We start from the raw sequence: 9,692 nt of genomic DNA, 5'->3' as shown, positions 1-9,692 counted from the left end.
GTGTGTGTGTTTGTGGTAATGGTTAGCAAATTTTTCTTTAGTTGATATACACCAAGTGAGTTTAATAAGGAAAAAAATGTAACTCTAGGAACAATGATTTGAAGTAAAAGAACCACAAAAGTATAAGCACAGATAATGTAATTATATTTTTACCTTACAATATGGTAATAAAAATTACATAATTGATTTTAATGAATCAAAAGTGTTTTAGAGGTCAGAATGGAGAACTTAGTTAAATCTATGGTTAAAAACCTAATATAAAGTAAATAATAGTTTTACTTTCTCTAAATATTTATGTCCATATATTAAATTGGCCACAAAATTTAGCTCTAACTGGACAGAAATATGTGTTTACTTTCCCTCCATTAGGTAGGATTTGAACATGGCTTATTATTCTCTTGCTAAGGTTAACTTCCAAATGAGGAAAATTCCTCTTCCAATATGGAGCACCATCTGCTCTGCAATATATAGTCACAGAAATACCCCTTGACAGCTCAGGTTAAATGACTTACCCAGGGTCATCCAGTTCATTGATGGCAGAGGCAAGATTTAAATGGATCTTTATTAGCTTTATAACTGGCTCTCTAAGAACTACAATAAGGCTATCTTTCTTTTTGAAATAAAGATGAGAAAATAAACCAAAAGAATTAGTAAATGAATTATAATTAATAAATACCTAATATTAGTTACACATGAGAGTCAAATTTCATTTAAAAATAGTCTGTTTTCTTTTATGCAAGAAGAATATTTTTTTGTTATTTCACATATGCTATTTACATCAAATGCATTTTAATTATTTATTTAAGATGTGATATCTCATCTTATATAGTCTTCTTTTTTCCTGTTTCCTTTTCAGCTTTTAGTGAACTAAATTTTAAATTTGGTTATTATTTCTAGAGTAGTTGTTTAGTGTTCTCATTGAATAAATTTGTTCAAAGAACAACTTTGTATTACAGTTCCTAAAATGGTATCTATATTGTCCTACAACAAAGAGCTCAAGATTTAATTTCCGTAGAGAAACCAATTAAGCCAGTCTTATTAATGCCTTGATTTTTTGGCACACATGCCACTAATTTTCTTATTGATACTAATGACTCCAGGGAAAGATGGTTAAGTACAACCAGGAAATAGTCTTTGAAGAAAGAAAATTGACAAATATTTTGGTTTATGTATCTATCCCATAGTATTTATATGGCAGTAAATGACTTAGGTGAGTGCTTAGTCTTGCACAGAATTCAGAGGATGAGTTGTGTTCTTGGGCCCCGGTGTGGTATAAAAAAAGTAAGCCTCAATTGCCATAGAAGTCTTTTCTTTTCCCAACAGTAATCATGTCATGAATATAAACAATAAATAATTGCATTGATGAATTTTTTTTTTACTTTTTATGTCCCTAAAGGAATATTAATCTCAGTCCTTTAAAGGATGGAGCATTTTAAATGGATGGAAAATAGTGATAAGTATGTAGGCCTGTTTATTCTTTTGAAGCAGAGAATAAATTTTTTCCTCATTTGTATTAAATTGTATCCAAAATTTGTTCCAAGGAGAAAAATCACAATTATTATCTGTTAATTGTTTTAGAGTTAATTATGATAGAGAAGGATATTAAAAACTGTTGAGGGTGAGGAAACATTCACTTTGCTTGGACTTTTTGAAAATGGGCAGTGAAAAAATCATTGTAGTGTAAGAACAAGAAATAACATTTTATATCAAGTTCCTTTAGTCAGTAGGTTGAAATAAGCCCCTAAAAATTTTTAGTTTAAGGTTAGAAAGAGCACTTTCAAAATTTAATGTGAGAAAATGTTCCATAACTTAAAATATAATCAAAAATAGGGGCACATTTTCTACTTGGCACAAAAATACAGAAAAAAAAATAACTGCTTGCCTGTTGAATATTTGGACTTTCCTTTGCAATCCATTATGTGTGATCTGTAAGCAGTGGCAAATGGTAACTATCATTACCAGGTGGTTATTTGCAATGCAAATCCTAAATGGTGACTGGTAGCTCTTTGGCCCTGTTAGCTGCCAAACAGCTGGGTTTTGACCTCTGAGCTCATAGTGTGGCCAACATTATAATTTGAAGGGAATTTCACTAGGAAAATTAAATTTATTTCAATTTCATCAATCATCATTATCAAAGGCACCTAGATGAACATAATATAGTCCTAGACACTATCAAAAATGGATCTCAAAGATATGGGCCTTGCTCTCCTGGATAATGTATCACAAGGCCAATCCTCAAACATGCAAAAGCATTGGAGATAAATATTTTAAAATATATTCAAAATTATACATATATATAGAGATATACACACATTCATGTCATTTTGGTAAAATTTATGGAAAAATACGGTCTGGATAAAACACGTAAAGGAATTATAAACAAAATATAAAGGTAAATGAGAAATTAACTTAATACAGTTCTTTCTTTTTAAAATTGAGAAAATTATGGTTTAGGGAGTATTTGTGACTTTCTCAATATTGCACAGGCAGTAATATCATGGATAGGTAAATCTATGAGTAAAAGTTTTGTCAGTCTCTTTTTATATTTTTGCTCATGTAAAGAAAATTACATCTAAAAAATCAAAACATTTGTTGTGTATACAGGATATTTATCATTTATCAGAGGATGAAGTTGAGCAACATAATATCTATGCTCCTTCTCTGGTTTATAACACTGTGTATTTTTTTTTAATCAGAGGTTGCATGGATAAGCAATAAAGAGCTCATCCATCCCCAGAAGAGTATCCTAGTTTATCCAATCAAGTAAGGAGGATTCTTACATAAGTTGTGATCTAACTTGTTTAAGTAGCATTGTCTTCCTCACAAAAGGAGAAAAGAAAAAAATTGGACAGGCAGAAAACATAAGGTGTGTAATAAGAGAATTAATGGAGGTGTAAATGAGGTGAACAAAGAGATGTGATTAAGTTTCATGAAATTTTGACAGCCAATGTAAAAAAGTTTCATTAGTTTTATCTGTTATGATGATGCAAGTTTAAAAAAGGAGGTGATGAGCCAACAGAGTGGAAATATTTTTAAATATCTGAGGATTTCCATCAATAACACAGAAGCCAAAGGTTTTGTTTTTTTTAATTCTGTTAACTACGCAGACCATTGTACTCAGATATACTGGAGGCAACTCATAAGAAAACAAAAAAGAGAATTAAAAAGAATATGAATTCATTTTGTGGAATAAAAGACTTATACAACTAGTCCTAAGTTTGACTGGAGGATTCATTTGAGCTAAAAGCTAAATTGTGGAAAACTTGTTTTCTTTTACCTGAACCAAACTCTAAGTCTCTACCTTTCCTATTACTGTGAGACTAGGACCTATCCTAGGCATAGCAAATGGTTTTGATCACTTTCCTGGGCATCATTACCTACAAGTCCTTATGAAAATTTAATTATAGGATTTTATACCTAGAGTATAAAGGACTTCAGAAATGTTACATATGAGGAAATTTAGGCCAAGAATGATATTTTTGTTGTTGTTGAAAGATAATAAATATGAGAAGTAGATTTTAAGTTAATGCTCATTCTACTCCACTGTACAATGAGAAGAACAGACGAGTAATGATAACTTTAAAATATAACTAATCTTCCAGTATTGAAAAAATATAGTTTGATGTACTAAAACTAATTAAAAAATTAAAAAATAATGAACATTGTTTTTGCATTTTAATAAAATAATCATACAATTTTTAATTTCTGCATTTCTGGTAAAAGAATGATGGACTAACAAAATTGGAATAGTGATAAAAGATATTTTATTTGTACATTGCATTTAAAAACACTGAATTCCTTTTACTCTTCTTAATAGGAAAATAATAAACCTTTAGTATCCTAAAGTGCAGGTGGTTCATATTTAGAGGATTTTTATAGAAATTAATAAAATATCACAATTAGAATACCTGTCCCCCTTGTTCCACCCTCACTTCCAAATCACTGCTTTGTTTGACAATGATTTACTCAATGTCTAAATACATATTTGAACCAACTAATTTAATAATGTACAAACTGATATTTATCAACTGAGCATCTCCTACAAGTGCTTCTTTAAATAAGTGAATCTTAAAACCTCTAATATCATGCAATAAATATTTCTAACTAAATTGGATGAACTCTAAAGTGGTTAGCCATACCTTTGAAGGGTGTATTTAGATCACAAATATTCATGCTTGCCCATTTCATAAAACTCAAGTAATCTTTATATAAATATGCCCCATAGAATTCAACGAAAATGCTTATATGCCCAGGGTCTTTTCTCTGTCTCTCTCAGTCTCAGTCTCTGTCTCTCTCCATTGCATTGATGGAGAAAGTGAACCATCCATTCCTTTCTTTCACTCTATATGATTATTTCATCTCTCCTGAGCCATATATTTGTCTGATAGCATATTTGACAAAGTTCTTCCTCTATAATTCCTAAATTGCAATGTATTTGTAGACTAATACTCTCCACAATCCTGTTCAGTATCCTTGAAGATATCCTTAACTGCAGTTCTTCAGCAAGCATGAAAAATATGTCACTATGAGGAAACATTGGGAGAATAGAATTCTATTCTATTCTATTCTATTCCATTCCATTCCATTCTATTCTATAAATAGTTTCTTTCCCAATGTGTGAAATGTCACATATAAAGTTAACTTGCAGTGTCATTTTTGGACTCAAGGATCAATAAGATACATATATTGTAAAGCTTCAGTAATTTTAATGCAAATTTAAAATCACAGTTATTAGCTAATTGTTTTGGGTAAAGCCTGCAATTGTATTATTGTAAAGTACAATAGGTCTACTGAGAGATCTAAAAAAGTCATTACTTTTAAAAGTTTTGTTTAATTAAAAATAAATTAAAGGATAATATTTTGGTTTTGTATCAATTTATCTGATAAGAGGATATATCTTTTGAAAATTATATTATAAATGGAATCTATTTGTCTCTGACCAGTTTAGGAAGAGCTATTCAAAGAAAATATCTTAATTAACCAGGCAGAGCCCATGAAAATGATTTTTTATTTGTATGTAGCAAATGCCATTTTAAATAAAACTTTGCATTGTATTGAACTCCAGCAGAGCATGAATTTCCAATTATTTTATACCATGTTAGTACAATTTAATTGAGAACTAATTAACATATTTTAATATCTCTCTTCTTTAAACATACACACGTAACAAAAGATAGCTACCAATTTGTTCAATTTATGGTGTCCAAAAACCTGTTTACACATGAAAGGATGAAAAATATTGGGGACTGGGGATTGGATACAATTAACAAATATCTTCCAAATACATACATAATTTATGCTGCATAATGCCAATGGGAATTCATTCCCTTTGCTTCTTGTTATTGTCTAATTAGTTATGCTAAGGATTTTAGGGAGAGAAGGAAGACATAGTAGGAGGGGTAAATGGAGCAATCTTGCCCAGTAGGTCTTTGAAGATGAAAATTCTTTGAGGTTCTTCCATCAATATTCACTAAATGAAATGTAAAAGACACCCTGATGCCCACTAATGAAGCCATCAGCAAAATGAGGCATCTTTATTTTCTTACAAAAAGGTTTGCATTCTGAGCTGCCAGATGCATGTTGAATTTTAGCCAAGCCATGTTTTGAAAATGAAGCCTTTAGTAGTTTTGCAGCATTGATTGGGTTAACAAAAATGAAGAGAGGAAGAAGTAAGGAACTTTGAATCACAAACCCATCTGGCTTAAATGCATGCTATTAGTTAGCTACAGATATACTCAAGAGCTGCCAAAACTTCTCTTATGACCCTTATTAAGAGATCTACAAAATTAATGATGTTGGACTATTATTTTGTGAAATTCACTGGCTTTGTGCCTTTAGTTATAGTATTATTATTTTTATTACTGAGGTTTTAAGGACTTTTTTCCTACTACAGGTAGTTATGCTGAGGACATAATTAAAGCAAGATTATATTCCTATAGTTATCACATAATTTCTGCTCTATTCAAATGTTAATTGAAAGGATGAAATAATGTTCATTTCTTTGTATTTGTTATAATCTTACTAACAAAATTATTTTAGAAAATTAAACGTTATCTTTTTTCTTTAACTATCTAAAAAATTAATTGTTTTCCTATACCACTTTTCTATTACAGTCATTTGAAAATATAATATTAAATGAATTTCAAAAAAACCACTTTGGTAAAACAGAAAAATAGATTCATATATTCATCATGACAAATCTTTGACTTCATAGTTTCTTAAGAGCTTGTGGGGGAAAAAGAACATAAAACTTTGAATTGGTTATACAGTCAAAGTGATTTCAGATGTTGACAGCTACATTTTTTAAAAGAATACAAATCTCCTCAAATAAATAATAAACACTGTACCTACAGAAACTGAAATGTGTATTTTGCACTGAAGGAAGTTATGTGAAACAATGATTTACACTGCAAGATATGAAATTCCTGAGAGGAAAATGGACTAATCATTCAGTGGAAAATAGAAGCGTCATTCAGATCACTCACTGTTCCTAGGAAAGCCTTAAAAATACATTTTCATCCTCAAGGTTTAATCTGTTTACATGTTTCCCAGTGCTAATAATGGGACCACTTATGTTAAATCATTCTCTAATAGTCTAGACTATATAGGTTTATCACACTGTGAAGACAGGCTATTCATTAAATTTTAATCTCCTGAAAAGTACTTAAAATATATATGCACTCATGTGCACAGCTATACCACAAGAGAAACTATGGCAATTTTGCCACTTTGGAGACATCCATGTATTCTTACTTGTTTTAATTAGTATGCTGTTTTCCAAGGCAAGCTTTCTTGCCCTCTGTGTGTCTCCTAGCAGTAGCATGTCTAATTAAATTACCCTTTCTTTGTCTGGCTTTCAAAGCATTCCATACTATATCAATAATAGGGGCCAAATTTCCTGTTCACCCTGAGAGAAATCCCAAATATGTTTTAATATTTTCTGGGCTTTCAGAATCTTTCATTGTGTAATTTTCTTAAGTATAATTTTTATTTGCATAGATTGTTTTCGAAGGGGAAAATACAAAACACATTAAGGATCTTTAACTGCAGGAAGTCTATATTAAATTCCCTGACATGAATAGGGTACTGTGATTTTTCAAGTTATATAATGAATCATATTTGCCCTATGCTTCACTCTATGGGATGAATTATCTTCTGTGATCCATAGAGACAGCTCCCATTGACTTCAAAAGAAACCCCTGGGGAGCTCCAAGTATTTACAGAAACTTTTCATGAGGAATGGCTATACTCAGGTCTCTGCCCAGTGCTTTCTTCACAGAGAAATTTGAAGTAACATTTCCTTTCCTTTTGAAGGAGAATCACATGCAAACACTGTGAGTTTTATGTGTAGGGAGAGTTTGCACCAGGCAAAGAGTCTAAAGAAATGTCAGGTGTATTAAGCAATCCCAACCCCTTCTGCTTTACTAATACTTTAATAAGAACATGGTGAACTTTTATAGAAATGTCCCTAAGGCAATTAACACTCAGTGAAACCTTATGGGAATGTAAAACTTCCCGGGATCAAAAAGGCAACTGGATTAAATGTTAGCACTGAAAGAGTGACAAGTGGGTTGGTAGTGTAAAAAGATATGATTAAGATGTGGCAGTCTGGAGGAAAGTGGCTGATAAATGAACCTTATATTCTTTCTGACTATTAGCATATTTTGGAAAGGCTCCATCATCCTAAATCTTGCCTTGGCTACCTCGGTCATCTACTAGTCCCTTTCCTCTAGTTAAAAGTTCTTAAACTAAGTCATATGGAAAGATTTCAGTGGGGTCCATGAAATTTGCAGGAAAAAATACATCATTTATTTTCACTAATTTCTAAGAAATATTTGTCATTTTCCCCAAATATGATCTTAAGGGAAAAAAGTAGTGCAAGTATTAGTTGTGATATTATCACCACTAGAATTCATTAAAATTTTATCTCACCACAGTTGTAGATATTTCAAAATGACATTTTATAGTGATCAGTGTTAAATGGTGGATTAGAGAGAATACAGTTGAACTTTTTCAACATTCCCCTCTAAACAACTGTAAAATCAAATTTTAAAATGACTCAGCCAAAAGAGTCTAGATAAGACATCTTTTCCTGCCTAAGAAAGCTTAGAATTTTGGCAAGTGAAGTTTGTGGCACCAGGATTAAAGCCCGTGAAGAGTCAGTTTGTCTGTATCATAGAGTGTGGGAGAAAGAACATCCAATAAAGTTGGAAATGTAGTTAGGGGCCAAGTTGTGTAGGACTTTACATGTTCAATAGTGAGTTTATATTTGTTCCTACCTAATAAGAAGTAATGGGAAAAGATTAAGAAGCATCCTGGATGGAAAGACAGAAAGTTATCTAAAGGTAATCAAGTCCAATCCCCTCATCATTCAGATGAAGAAAATTTGACAAGTTCAATGATTTACCCAGCCATAGTCAAGTGGCAAAACCATCATTTAAATTGATGTCCTTTACTAAATTAATCTTTCTTCTACTGTAGTAAGATGTCTCTTCCCCAGTTTTTCACTAGAAAATAATAATAAAAAATGACTACTTTGACTCTGTTGGTGGTAGAGTGCTTTTGAAGAAAGAGAATAAGTATAATTGAATGATTAATTAAAATGAACATAATGAATTTAAGTTCTAAATTAATTCATTCCATGGAGTTTTATGAGAAATTGTTCTTTTCTTTCGTATATAGTTGATATTCCAAATTATAGTTCAAAAAGTAACAAGAATTACCACAAGACCCAGTCTATTACTCTAATACAGAGAACTTCCAAAGCTGTTTATTCTTTGAGGGTTGCCCATATATTTCTTAAATTCTTTCTTACAATGTAAGGCCAGACAAATTACTTTCCTGTTTCTTCTTTCACAGGGTCCATGCACACATCTGCCCTGCTGAACATTAAGGGGTTTTTGCTGCAGTTTTCTTTCCTAACAGGACAGCTAGGTGATGCAGTGGATAAAGCTTTGGGCACAGAATTAGGAAGATCTGATTTCAAATCCCAACACAAACACTAGCTTTGAGACCCTGAGAATATCATTTAACTCCATTTGTCTCTGTTTCCTCATCTTTAAAATGAGCTAGGAAAAGGAAATCACAAAGGACTCTACTGCCTTTGCCAAGAAAAGTACAAATTGAGTCACAGTGAGTCAGACATGACAGAAACAATTGATCGACACATTTTCTAATATCTACCACCATATTTCTCACTTCTTTTTACTCTTCACTAAAAGCTGTCCTAATATCTATTAATTTTTGTCTGAGGATCTCACTGGAAAAACTAGTTAATGTGATAAAATAATTCAAATTAACATTCTAGTGAAAGGAAGTTAGAAGAAACATTTATTTTTATTTTTTAAATTAACTAATTTATTGAGAATATTGTTCCATCAGAGGAAATATTTCTACTCCTAGAGAAATTGTATATATCTTCTTATGATTATATCTCTTAACTAATCATCAGAAAAGATCACAAAAAGACTTTAAACTATGTTTAATAGTCAAATTCAACTAAGGCAACTGAAGAACAACAAATTAATGTTGTAAAAAATTAAAATATTTGATATGATAAGCAAAGAAGGAGTCCTACCAAATTCCTTTTATGACACAAATATGGTACTGATTCCAAAGCCAGGGAGACCAAAAACAGAGAAAGAAAACTACAGACCAATCTCCCTAATGAACATAGATGCAAAAATCTTAAA

This window comes from Gracilinanus agilis, chromosome 3, assembly GCF_016433145.1.
Source record: "Gracilinanus agilis isolate LMUSP501 chromosome 3, AgileGrace, whole genome shotgun sequence".
In the NCBI taxonomy this organism is placed as follows: domain Eukaryota; kingdom Metazoa; phylum Chordata; class Mammalia; order Didelphimorphia; family Didelphidae; genus Gracilinanus; species Gracilinanus agilis.
This window is presented reverse-complemented; position numbering follows the sequence as displayed.